Genomic DNA, 13,072 nt, shown 5'->3' on the forward strand with positions numbered 1-13,072 from the left:
ATCTTTTTATAGTGCTTTGAGACACCGAACAATATCAAATATGCGTTCCAATAGTCACCCAAACTCGTATGCCTTCATGTAATAAATGATAATGCACTAAACTTAAAATCAAAATGCAAATTCTGCACGATTTTTCGAAAAAATACAATTGCAAATATAATCCACAATAAACGTTTGCGTAATTTAAACCAAACATCTAGGTAGAAAATTGGATTGAACTAAGTACACACCAAAAAATTCTGAATTTTATCGTTGACGTAATTGCAAACATGACACAATTTAACAAGCCGTAATTCACTAATTGACGAAAAATAACCGTGTTCCGTTTAATTTTACATGAAACATATATTTTACATGCTCAATGCATTAAATTACACTTACTACCATTCAGAACAACGCCATATGTAAAGTAAAATTACGTGCTTTACGAAATTCAATGTCATGTAAAATTAGAATCAAACGTAAAACTAAGCCATTTTTGATGCTCGTATATGTCAGGGTCAAGAGACGTAAATTTACACGATTTTTTCTAGGTGTGTATACATGCAAATTTTCCCATCCCATTTCTATAGGCACTAAATCATCAATTTAAACAGTCGCCATGTCAAACAAAAGAAGAGAGGAAGGGTGGGTACGTAATCGAAAGTTATTTTTTTCTTTTGCTGCGTCGATAAAGAAGGGAAGAGCTATTTTTCAAAAACACGGCTCTATGTTAACATTGCTGACATCCATTAAGGTGCTTCTGAACCAGCTTTATTCTGGCACACTATTTCGCCTTTTCCGACAATAAGTGTGCTTTAATGATCTCTATAGAACTATGAAGCCGTAAAGAATATGTTTTGTATACGAATATAGAACATATCTGAAGTCATTAAATAATGCTTCGTGGTCTCTTGAGTATATTCATTACTCCTAACCTTACCACTTTCTCAATCCTTCCCATCAGGGACTTCATGAAAATACGATTCATGGCAAGGCACAAATCTCCGATCAACATGGGGAACATGCCATTTGAGCTAGCTGCTACTGATTCATGATTCCTGAGTACCTGCAAATTGAAAAATTCGTAGCTATGGCAATTTTACTTGATTTGGATACCACGGAATAAGAAGCTGTCGAAATTCTCCTGTCTGGCACGCTATCTATGGATGTGACAATATGAGTCAACCGGAGACTAATAGAAACCAAGGACTCACGAGTTGGCTGAAGAGGTACTAACTCATACTGAAGTAGAGGGCTTAGGTTTCAAAGGGCCCGGCATTTATACAAGCCTTGGGGCCCGACGCGGCTCTCGACGGCCCTGTTCGGATATCATTAAAAGTGTATTACGATAGGTGAGTTAGTTATCTCACGTTCAGATAGAGAAAGTCGTATATCAGAGTGGTATAATGATAAGCGTGTTCCCAAGAGTCAATGAGTCTGGCCCGAACTAACCACAACCTAGCAAATGGTGAATGTGGTATGTTGCAGACACGTATGCTGATGCTTCAGAGTTCGAGACCGAGTGAATCCATTTGTAGGAAAAAAATGCAAGAAACGTTTCAGAATGCGGAAATTTTAAAGTAATGTCTCATTCTTAATTTTTATTTGATATTCATATTTTTCGAAATCCTAATATAATCGTATATAGTTCTGTTTTGAGTCTTAAGAGTGTATAAAAAGTGTCTGTTTTTTGTCACATGGAATCAGACTAAATACCGACCATAGTTGCTTTTATGTACAGTTTATATCGTATACTGAAACCCAATTTTTTTCTTAATATAGATATATTGCCTCCACTTTTGTCCGTATAAAGCATATTTGCGCATTGTATACGACTTAGTTGTACTGTATATTTACATGAATAACTCGGTTGAAATTTCGATATAACTACAAAATTGTTTGCTGGGGAGTTTAGTATTTGTTCTTAGGCATTAGGATTAGGGATAATAATTCAGATTAAAGATACTACTGGTAAGTCATTTTTAGAAAAAGGCGATATCGAAGTAAAGTTTGAACTATGCATGTATGCACTTCAGAGGTAGCGACATATCAAGGGCTGAAATTTCAGTGCTTAGTTCTCAGCCGCGTTGGGAATTTGAGTAAACGCTATTGAGTATGAACTTCAAATCCATTCGAAAATTTGTTTTTCGAATTTTTTGACTCAGCACAACATATATAACCCCTTTAGGAAAATTCAGTTTTCCCTACACAATGCATTGATTGAAGAATTGAAGTGGCAGCACTGGCGAGTCGCCTGGACGTGTTGTCGTTAACGTCTATTATTTTTCAAAGTTTTTCAGTGATATACAGTATATTCAACAGGAAAATGAAGTCAATCGTTGAGTAGGTAGCGTTTTCCTATTAAGTTACGTGTTAGTAGGTTGAAGTATCTCGAGAAAAGTGTGATTTTGCATAGAAATTTGTCGTCACAACTTTGCCATTGAAATATGTGAAGCAAGACGCGAAAAAATACACTAGTTCGTTCCGCTTAGCGCCTGCAGCGCCGCCTGGACCTGAGTAGCTGATGCAACTATTTCACGAATGGAGGAGAATTCTTCACAGAAATCTCAAATTTATTTATTCAGAGCTGGTGAGATCGTTTCATGTCTATTTTCAATGCTTGTCTACCTTCATAAATATTTTCCTTTTTGTAAATACGTGCCAATATATTGCAAATATCCAATTGATACGTGGATGAATTCGCGCGGGGCTTATTGTATATCAAGGCGGCCTCAGAATGTACGTGTAGGAACAGGCATTCTTGAAATGGGTCGTTGTATGTACAATAGAGCTATCGCTTTTCATTTCCAGAGCCAAACATGTGTACATCTATCGATGAAAACAAATGTATCATTACATAGATGCAGACAAGTTTCTTCCATAAAAGCACTGCCGGACAGTGGAAAATGGATTGTTTACACACACAATGCATTGATTAAAGAATTTATATATGTTATCTTATCTTAAAATACGTTTATTTAGGCCCAAATGCTGTAGCTTAACGAGGCCGATAATTCATTTTTTTTATATTACATGTCACATGTTAGTGGGGGAAGGGAAAGCCGTATTTAGGGGCGGCTTGCTCCCCTCTTATGTAAGTAAAGGACAAAGGTAGGAAGTGGGATACATATTGTGTAATTGACATCGTCGTTTGCTGATTGATCATTGTGGCGGATATGCACACTTTGTTGTAGTGTTGTAGTTTCCAGCCTGTAATCGCAGGGGCGAGGGGAGGGTCGATATTTCGGATAATTATTGGCACTCTATATCATCTGCATGTGCGGTATGTCATGATGTTCTGGATAGACGGTTATCAAGAAGAGTGTGCACCGAAGACTCGTGAAGCAATGCCATATTGTAGATACAGGGATAGGTTGGTGAGATTCTACTGTGAATGAGAGAGGGTAAAATGTATTAAACTTGGACATCAATGGTTTTCAAAAAGATATAGATAAGAAAAATATAGGGGTGGTCACGGCTTGCCAGGACGTCCCGGACTGGCACATAGGGTGATCTACCTCGGGCCCGAAGGGAATCTATTAGTTGGGACCTGGCAACACAGTACTCTGCGCACAGCCAAACAACATGCTCGATGTCGTGATAGCCGTTCTCACAAACACAATGATTATTTTCAGCAAGCCCTATACGACGGAGATGCGCGTCAAACGAGTAATGGTTGGACATGATCCTTGACATCGTACGAATAAAGTCCCGGTTCACATCCAACCCCTTAAACCAAGCATTCGTTGATACCTTCGGGATAATGGAATGTAGCCACCGTCCCAGATGCCCATTGCTCCATGAGGTTTGCCAACTATCGAGCGTCCTCTGACGAGAGATACTGAAAAATTCGTTGAAGCAAATTGGTCTTTCGTAAGTGTCGCCTTCTAATGCGCCCACCTTGGCTAAAGAGTCCGCCTTCTCATTGCCCGCAATAGAACAATGTGACGGGACCCAAACCAAGGTAATCTGGTAAGATTTTTCAGATAAAGCACTCAGATATTCCCGTATTTTCCCCAGGAAATACGGTGAGTGCTTTCCAGGCTTCGCCGCACGGATGGCCTCAATGGAGCTGAGACTATCCGAAACGATGAAGTAATGGTCTGAGGGCAGGGTGTCAATGATCCCGAGAGTATACTGAATGGCAGCTAATTCTGCGACGTAAATTGAAGCAGGATCATTGAGTTTGAATGAGGCAGCAAGATTTTCGTTGAAGATACCGAAGCCTGTGGACCCGTCGAGAATTGATCCGTCAGTGTAGAACATTTTGGCGCAGTCGACTTGATGGTATTTGTTATAGAAAATATTTGGGACCACTTGTGGGCGAATATGATCCGGAATTCCACAAATCTCTTCCTTCATGGATGTATCGAAAAATACAGTTGGATCAGAAGTATCTAAGAGATGAGCACGGTTGACGTTATATGTAGATGAATTGATGTTCTGTGCCATGTAATCGAAGTACAAGGACATGAATCGGGTCTGAGAATTAAGCTCGACAAGCCTTTCGCAATTTGCAATCACCAATGGGTTCAGAATATCGCATCGAATGAGCAATCGATATGAGAGGTCCCAGAATCGATTTTTCAGCGGAAGAACGCCCGCCAGCACTTCGAGACTCATCGTATGGGTCGAGTGCATGCAACCCAAGGCAATACGCAAGCAACGATACTGGATTCGCTCCAGTTTGATGAAGTGTATGTTCGCAGCGGAGCGAAAGCAGAAACATCCGTACTCCAACACTGATAATATCGTTGTTTGGTACAACCTGATTAGGTCTCCTGGATGGGCACCCCACCATGTTCCAGTTATTGTACGGAAAAAGTTGATCCTTTGTTGGCACTTCTGTTTCAGATACCTAATGTGACATCCCCAGGTACCTTTAGAGTCGAACCATACCCCGAGATATTTGAATGTTGAAGCCTGAGCAATAGTTTGATCCATTAATTGAAGCTGTAGTTGCGCTGGTTCACGCTTTCTAGAAAATACGACTAGCTCAGTTTTCTCCGTGGAGAACTCGATACCCAGTTGGAGAGCCCATGCAGACAAATTGTCCAAGGTATCTTGCAGTGGTCCTTGCAAGTCGACGGCTTTAGGACCTGTAATAGAGACCACACCGTCATCTGCAAGCTGCCTTAGCGTGCAGGAATTGACAAGACATTCGTCAATGTCATTCACGTAAAAATTGTAGAGGAGAGGGCTTAGACATGAGCCCTGGGGAAGGCCCATGTAGCTAAATCGTGATGTCGATAAATCGCCATGCGAGAAATGCATTTGTTTTTCAGACAACAGGTTTAGCAAAAAGTTATTTAAAATTGGCGAAAGACCATGCTGGTGCAACTTCTCATAAAGAATGTTGATCGAAACTGAATCGAAAGCCCCCTTAATATCCAAGAATACTGATGCCATCTGCTCTTTGTTAGCATATGCCATTTGAATTTCTGTTGAGAGCAACGCAAGGCAATCGTTCGTCCCTTTGCCTTTGCGGAAGCCAAATTGTGTATCTGACAGTAAGCCATTTGTTTCGACCCAATTGTCGAGCCGAAACAGGATCATTTTCTCGAACAACTTCCGGATACAGGACAGCATTGCGATCGGACGATACGAATTGTGGTCGGAGGCTGGTTTTCTTGGTTTTTGGATGGCGATGACCCTCACCTGTCTCCAGTCATGTGGGACAATGTTACCCTCAAGAAACCTATTAAATAAATTCAACAAGCGTCTTTTGGCAGAGTCTGGCAGATTCTTCAATAAGTTGAATTTAATTCTATCTGGCCCCGGGGCTTTATTGTTACATGATAAGAGAGCAAGTGAGAACTCCACCATCGTAAACGGTGTTTCGTTCGCGGTATTGTAAGGCGACGCGGCGCGGTAGATTTTCTGTGCCGGGGCGGAATCCGGACAAACCTTCTTGGCGAAATCGAATATCCAACGGTTTGAATATTCCACGCTCTCGTTAGTACTGTTTCGGTTTCGCATACGTCGGGCCGTGCCCCAAAGAGTGCTCATCGATGTTTCTCTTGTTAACCCGTCGACAAACCGGCGCCAGTAACTGCGTTTCTTAGCTTTCATTAAATTTTTCATTCGCTTTTCTAATATCGCGTACACTCGATAACTAGCAACTAACCCGTCGTTCCGGAAAGTTTTATACGCGGCAGCTTTCTCCGCGTACACGTCTGAGCACTCTTTGTCCCACCACGGGTTGGGAGAACGTTTTTGGGTGTTCACGTCGGGTACTCGTTTCGTCTGAGTTTGAATCGCGCTATCGAGAATCGAGTTGGACAAAAACTTATATTCTTCCTCCGGGGGAAGTATCTGTGTTGAATCGATAGTTTTGGATATCTCAGCAGCGTAGCTCTTCCAATCAATGTTTCGTGTGAGGTCATAGGGAACATTGATTGGTGTCGATGGTCTTGAACCAGTGGTGATTGCAATTACAATTGGTAAGTGGTCACTACCGTGGGGATCAGATATTACCTTCCACTTGCAATCTAACCGTAGTGATGTCGAGCATAAAGATATGTCCAGTGCACTTGCTTGCGCAGGTGGTCTAGGAATTCGTGTCATTTCCCCTGTGTTCAGAATTGTCATATTGAAGTTGTCACAAAGGTCTTGAATTGTCGAAGATCGATTATCGTCGTATAGACAGCCCCACCCCGTACCGTGAGAGTTAAAGTCTCCAAGAAGCAGGCGGGGCGAGGGAAGGTGTTCAATCACGTTGGAGAATCTTCGATATCCCATCATGGCCCTAGGAGGAATGTAAATAGAAGCAATGCAAAGATCTTTGCCTTTGATTGTTGTTTGACAAGCGACAACTTCAATGCCTGGCGTCGAAGGGAGGTTGATTCGATTGAAGGAGTAGCACTTTTTGATCCCTAAAAGTACCCCCCCATATGAGTCTTCTCGATCCAAGCGGATAATGTTAAAATCGTGGAAGTTGAGGTTTATATTAGAAGTTAGCCATGTTTCACATAGGGAAAATGCATCACAATGATTGTAATTTAGCAAGTGTTTTAATGAATCAATTTTGGGGATAATACTTCTGCAGTTCCACTGTAAAACAGTGATCAGATCCCTGATTCCGTCTAATAAGTTAGCCATCGAAGGATACGATCGCTGTAAGGAGGGGCCATTGTTCAGTCAACTGTTTTAAAAATGTTCTTACTGTTGGTAGAATAGCAACCAGCAAGCTTTTCATAGGATCGGTAATGTTGAAAGCTGTGAATATCCAGTCCACAATGTCAGAAAATTTAAGGAATCCCGTTTTAGGTTGAGTTTCTGACTGTAAAATTGGAGCACTTGGGATTTTTGGTGCCCCGGGGAGTGCTGGGAACTCCTGGTTGTATCTCAATTTCCCAAAACCAGGAGGTATTATCTTCGGATTTGTACCAGCCCTTCCAGTTGATGAATTATTTTTATTTTGTACCCTTGTTTGGGACAACCTAGGACCCTTACGAGGAAGTTCAGGTGAGTTTTGATTAGGTCTTTTCCTAGAGTTTCCAAGCGGAGCCAAAGAATGCCCCTCGCAAGGGTCGTTAGAGGCGTTATCGTCAGTTGGCAAGAGAGCGAATGGGTTTTCGGAGATAAGTGGAACAGCTCTTTTAAGCATTTCTGCGTAAGAGCGTCTGGAGCGATCTTTGGCGGATCGCTTCAGTTTATCCGCGCGAAGTTTGTACGTTGGGCATGTCAAAAGTGCATGCGGATTCTCCCCACAGTAAACACACTTCTCAGCAGGGCTACTGCAAGTATCATCCGCATGGCGTTCCCCACATTTACCGCACCGTTGCTTGTTGCTACAGTAGGTGGCCGTGTGACCTAGCTGCTTGCAATTGGAACAATTCATGACCCGCGGTACAAACAGGCGTACAGGTAGACGAGCTCCTCCCACTTCAACGTAGCTCGGAAGTGCAGATCCGGCGAAGGTTACGCGAAACGAGTCTGATGGATAGTAATTACCATCTTCGATGGACTTTGAGTGCAATTGCTTGCACTCCAAAATCTTAACTGATTGAAGGTTAGGGTCCTTAAAGCGGCCAGCCCCATCATTCATCAGATCATCGACAGTTAGACCCGCATCACTTACCACACCGTCGATCTCCACATCACGAGAAGGGATGTAGACGCGATACTCCAGCGTAAAGAGGCTATTTCTAACGATATCATTGGCCTGTTTCAAGTCAGTAACGACTACGCGCAGTTTGTCTGACTGAACCTTTTTAATCTCGGTTACGGCCGAGTAACGTTTTGTCAGCTCCCGTGCAACAGTTATGCTGTTTAACGGTTTATTTTTGGGCCGAAAGTATACCACCCAAGGACCAGCGGATCCATCCTGGTAAACCTTGACTCGGGGGGGCTGTGAGACATTGGGGGAAAGTGGGGGAAGTGGATCGACCATAACATTATCTGTCTCAGTATCAGATATACGTTCTTCTTCTTCATAATATTCCTCTTCGGAGGGTGATCCTTCTGTTTGTTCCATTTTGTTGCGGGAGCAACACGCTCGACCGCACTGTTTAACTTAAATCAAAATAAAAAATCAAAAGCAATAAAAAGAAAAAAATCGATAAGAAAAGTAAAAAACGAAACACTTCACCAGTTGGTTCCTGACGAGCTGGTAGGTGAATTGATCCTTCGTTTGTTTTATTCGTCACCCGCGTGACCTTCACACATTAGAGCTGATATAGCTCGTCTAAACAAAGCCGTCTTTCAGGCAAGAAAAATGTTTAGTAACGCACTTCACTGCACTACTTTAACTGATATCGCAGGTAACAATTATCACTCGCGGGACTGTTTATTAGTAATGCTTTACTGCAGCCTCTGCCACAGCAAGCACCTTCGTACCACCGAAAAAACTAAACCACACCGGAGAGAACAAAAAGCACTTGTTTCCCGGTACAAAGTTGGGTTACGAATGAATTTATATATGTTATTAACGGAGCATTAGCAATAATTCGTTTGTATTTCTATTTTATGGGCCATTTTCCGCTTTTCCATTAAATTGGTTTAACCTTTAAAATGTCTTGCACTGATATTTTTCTTAGCTAATGTGAGCGATTCTCTGAGTCCTGCCACTATCCCAGGTAGTATGTGTTATCAAAAACATCGCGAAGCATCAAGTTCTAAATGTTCTCAATCGATATAATTCCCGTAGAAAGCGATATGAGTTATAGGAAATGTATCATCACACTGTTAGGTGGATTAAAAGCGTTTTTTTTGCATGCAACAACGAGCCAGTATTATTAAAATTTAAAATATGTGTTGTAAATAATCTAGAAGCGGGATCTCAGCCGCCTTAATGCGTACGCCAGTGCAACTATTATTCGACTTCTACAAAACATGCGTATTTCCCCCGTCTATTGATATCACCATGTGTCGACAAAGTGCAATAATGAGATATGCTAAGTTTCTGATATTGATGTTAAACTGGGATGGAATAACAATAGAAGGAAAATAATGGTGCGACGTTCGTGCCTATCTTTGCTTATACGAGCTAAAGTCAAAAATATCAAAAGATTGAATAAAACGAACTTGTGGCAAAAATTTTGCTCGGAGTTTTTATTTCGCTCCCAACATTGCTAAAACTCAAAACACTCAACTACATAGATATAGGGTACAATAGAATCGATGTGGGCAAAAGCTTGCTTGACACTTGTCCGTCGCCCTGGGTGATAGTGAACTCTTGCGTCAAAACATCCCCCCCTTACAAAAGCGTGTCACATTTCAATCAATCTTCCGATACAACCGCCAGGAACAAAAGATAACCTAACCGGATAGCGGTGAAGAGGCCAAACATCTTCACCAATCATGTTGCGACCACATTCATTGTGTTGAATTTAGGGAAGGGAAAAAGGTTAATCTAGGTTGATATGGCAACCCAAAATCCACTCGGGGATTTCCCATTAAAGCATTATCGTCGTCGTCGTCGTCGTCGTCGTCATGTGCGCTGAAATGCGATCGAAAATACCGATGGGTGAGACGAAAAACCAATAACCTATCACACGCCGCCACACAGGTTCATCGCCGGGAAGCAGGAGTAGGTACTACTATTCATCTTCATTAGGTTGAGTTATAATCGGCGAAACTATCAACAGGTTAACATTGACGCCATCTCTTTGAATCTCTTTGATCTTGCTGTGTGAGCGGTACTCTTTATGTTTCTACTACGGCGGCTTTCGGAACAGGTCAAGTCATATTAAACCGATAAAATCTCGTACAATGGGAACTCCCATCGATCGCGGGAGTCTCTCGAATCAGCAGTCTCGGCAGTGACTTATGGAATTTGATAAATCAATCGCTTATCTATCCATCAGAAGTAGTCAATCGAGACGTTTGAAAGGCAAACAATTAAATGTTGTATGAAATGATACATAATAATTTTGGTTTTGGTGTTTCATGGGGAGCCGAGCGGCACTGGAAAATTACTTTGATGTCGTGAAACAGGTTTTTTTTCACTCGATGGTTTATGCTACCAATCGCTGAAAATTTTCGACTGGAAATACAAATAAAGATAATTTATATTTTCAAATGATACAAAATACGCTAATTTAAATGAATCGTTCTAACTCTTTTATCATAAGGTCAACTAGATTTCTCATCGCCAGAAATCCCAAAAAATGATCCAATCCCAGCAAATATGGAATGGAAAAGTAATTTAGAACGGATCAAACAACCTACGCACCGGTCGCCCTTCCGGATATTGATTTTCCACCATTCATTGGAACGGGTAAACCAGTTATTCTTTTGTACCATACCGCACTTTTTTTCTGTGCCGCATTGCCGCGTATGGAAACATAGGGCAACAAGGCGCTGGAATTCCCACACTTGGATCAGCTCCAACAATGCAAGATTTGACGCTTCACAACGCTCCATAGGATGGCAACGATCCGTGGAATGCAGCGCCCTTCGTCGGATTGAGCGGAAGTTGAATTTGCCAGTTCATGGTATAGTCGTACGTGTTTGCTACACAGCTTCCAAGAATTCGCCTAAAATCAATATAGGTTTAGGGCAGAAGACCGAATAATTGTGCAAGCAAGTATTAGCTGAACCGAAGTTAGCGAAACGATTTAAAATACAAAATTTAGCTTAAATGCAGTTTAATTATTTTTCCTTCAAAATAACATGACCCACAGATCATTTCCTCGTTTTTGTTAAGTTTCCTTAGGTGTACCACTATGCTGTTATCTCCCTACGGTATGTGAATATTGTGTCATGCAAACATTTAACCGAATTGTAACCAGATTGTATATATGCCCTCTCCAGTTAACATTCAAAGTACCAAACCTCACACCAAAATTGATGTTCAATTGGCCAGAACTTTTTGCCTTCCAATCGATTATGATGCCGTTTTTGCAAAGGAACCGGAAATTATTTCAATTTTAATAAATGGCTCGAAAATTGCATTTGGTCACTTTAGCGCGGAACAGATACAGAATCCAATGCTCATATTTGCCTATTTTAATTCTTGATGTAGATTACAGTTAAGCTTTCAATATTTGGGCCCCGTTTGAAAATATCGGCTGTGCTGCCAAGTCAGTTTTGAATGTCAATAACTTTCTTTGTATTAGACGGAATGACTTATTTCTGAAGTGGAATACTTCTAACCAGAGCCGCGAAAAATCGGGATCCCCAGGAGAGCTTGGAAGAAAAAAAAATCAATTCATGCACATCGCGATGAATTTGCCGTTTGCTTACATCTTCATTCTATCGTATCGTTTTTTCTTGATCTTGAAAGAAATTATCGAGCAAAAATTCGCTAGACATAGATTACGCAATTCACTTAAGTTCGAAAATGTAAAATATGTCACCTTGTGCCTTCAATTTGTTCACATAATAACAAATGAATGCTTTGGTTGGTGCATGAATTCACATTTCCTCTACAGTCAAGCATTCGATTTTGTACGAAATGCAGTCAGCTTGAATGTGAATGAACCAGGGAGACGTTGAAAAAGAATGTAGGTTTCGATAAATTCAAGCAGAAATACGCACCCAGATTTTCAAAACAAGGTCTCCGTTTCAAAATTTTCGGCGAAATTTTGCCTGATTTTTTAAAGATAATTTTTTTTTCAATTTGTTTATTTGATAAGGCACGAATGCGTTAGTTTAAAGCTGCCATTTTTTCATTGCTTTACATTTTAATTTTTTTAAAATTAGGGGGTTACACGTTTCAATATTATTTTGCTTTATATAATGAAACTAAAAAAACTTTACAGCTAACTTATACATATAAAAGAGGCGATAATATAATATTCGTAAGATTAAGGGGACGGGTCATTTTGTGTGTTCTTTGTATAGTAATTCACTTTATGATTTTTAGAAGGGAGATTGTAGGAGAAATTAATTATTAACTAAGCGGAACATTTTACAAGCTTATTAACTAGAAATAACTAGAGAGAGTGGTTCAAGATTAGGGGGAATTAATTAGGGCTATTTTAAAGTAGTTGTACTGTTGTTCCTTTTTTAACGAGATTAACTATTGATCAACTAAAACTAGAAGATAGGGGGCACATAAGTTTTGGGAAGATATTCAAGGGGAGAAGAGGGTGAAGTCATACATCTGTGTATCAGAGACATGGAAGAGAGGGTGGAGAAGGATGAACGGGGGGGGGGGGGGGGGGGGTGATATAAATTTCAGTTTCCGGCATCAGGAATCAACGGCCAGGATTACAGATTCGAACGCATGCATCAAGTATTGGGACGCCGGGCGGTTTTCCTCGAGCTGGCGGGGGGTTCCTCCAGACGATTTCGTAGTACGGTTCGGATACGGATCGGAAACACACCGCGTTGCGCGTGTGATGTTGTACTGTATGTCTCGTGTTGTTGGTTCATTCGACAGATGTTTTGTCTTGTCTTGGAGTCGTATCAGACTATCGTTGGGGTACGGCAGGCGGAAGAGGGAACTTCTGGGAATGATAAGAGAAAAGATAGGGGCATTTAAATTTGGATATTGATGGTTTTGAGGAACGTGTATATTAGGGACATGTAGAGAATATCGCGGCTTGCTAGTACATCTCGAACCGGGACATTGGGTGATCTTCCTCGGGCCCGAAGGGAATCGAATAGTTGAGATCTGGCAGAACAGTACTCGGCGCAT

Source organism: Topomyia yanbarensis, chromosome 2 (assembly GCF_030247195.1).
Source record: "Topomyia yanbarensis strain Yona2022 chromosome 2, ASM3024719v1, whole genome shotgun sequence".
NCBI lineage: Eukaryota > Metazoa > Arthropoda > Insecta > Diptera > Culicidae > Topomyia > Topomyia yanbarensis.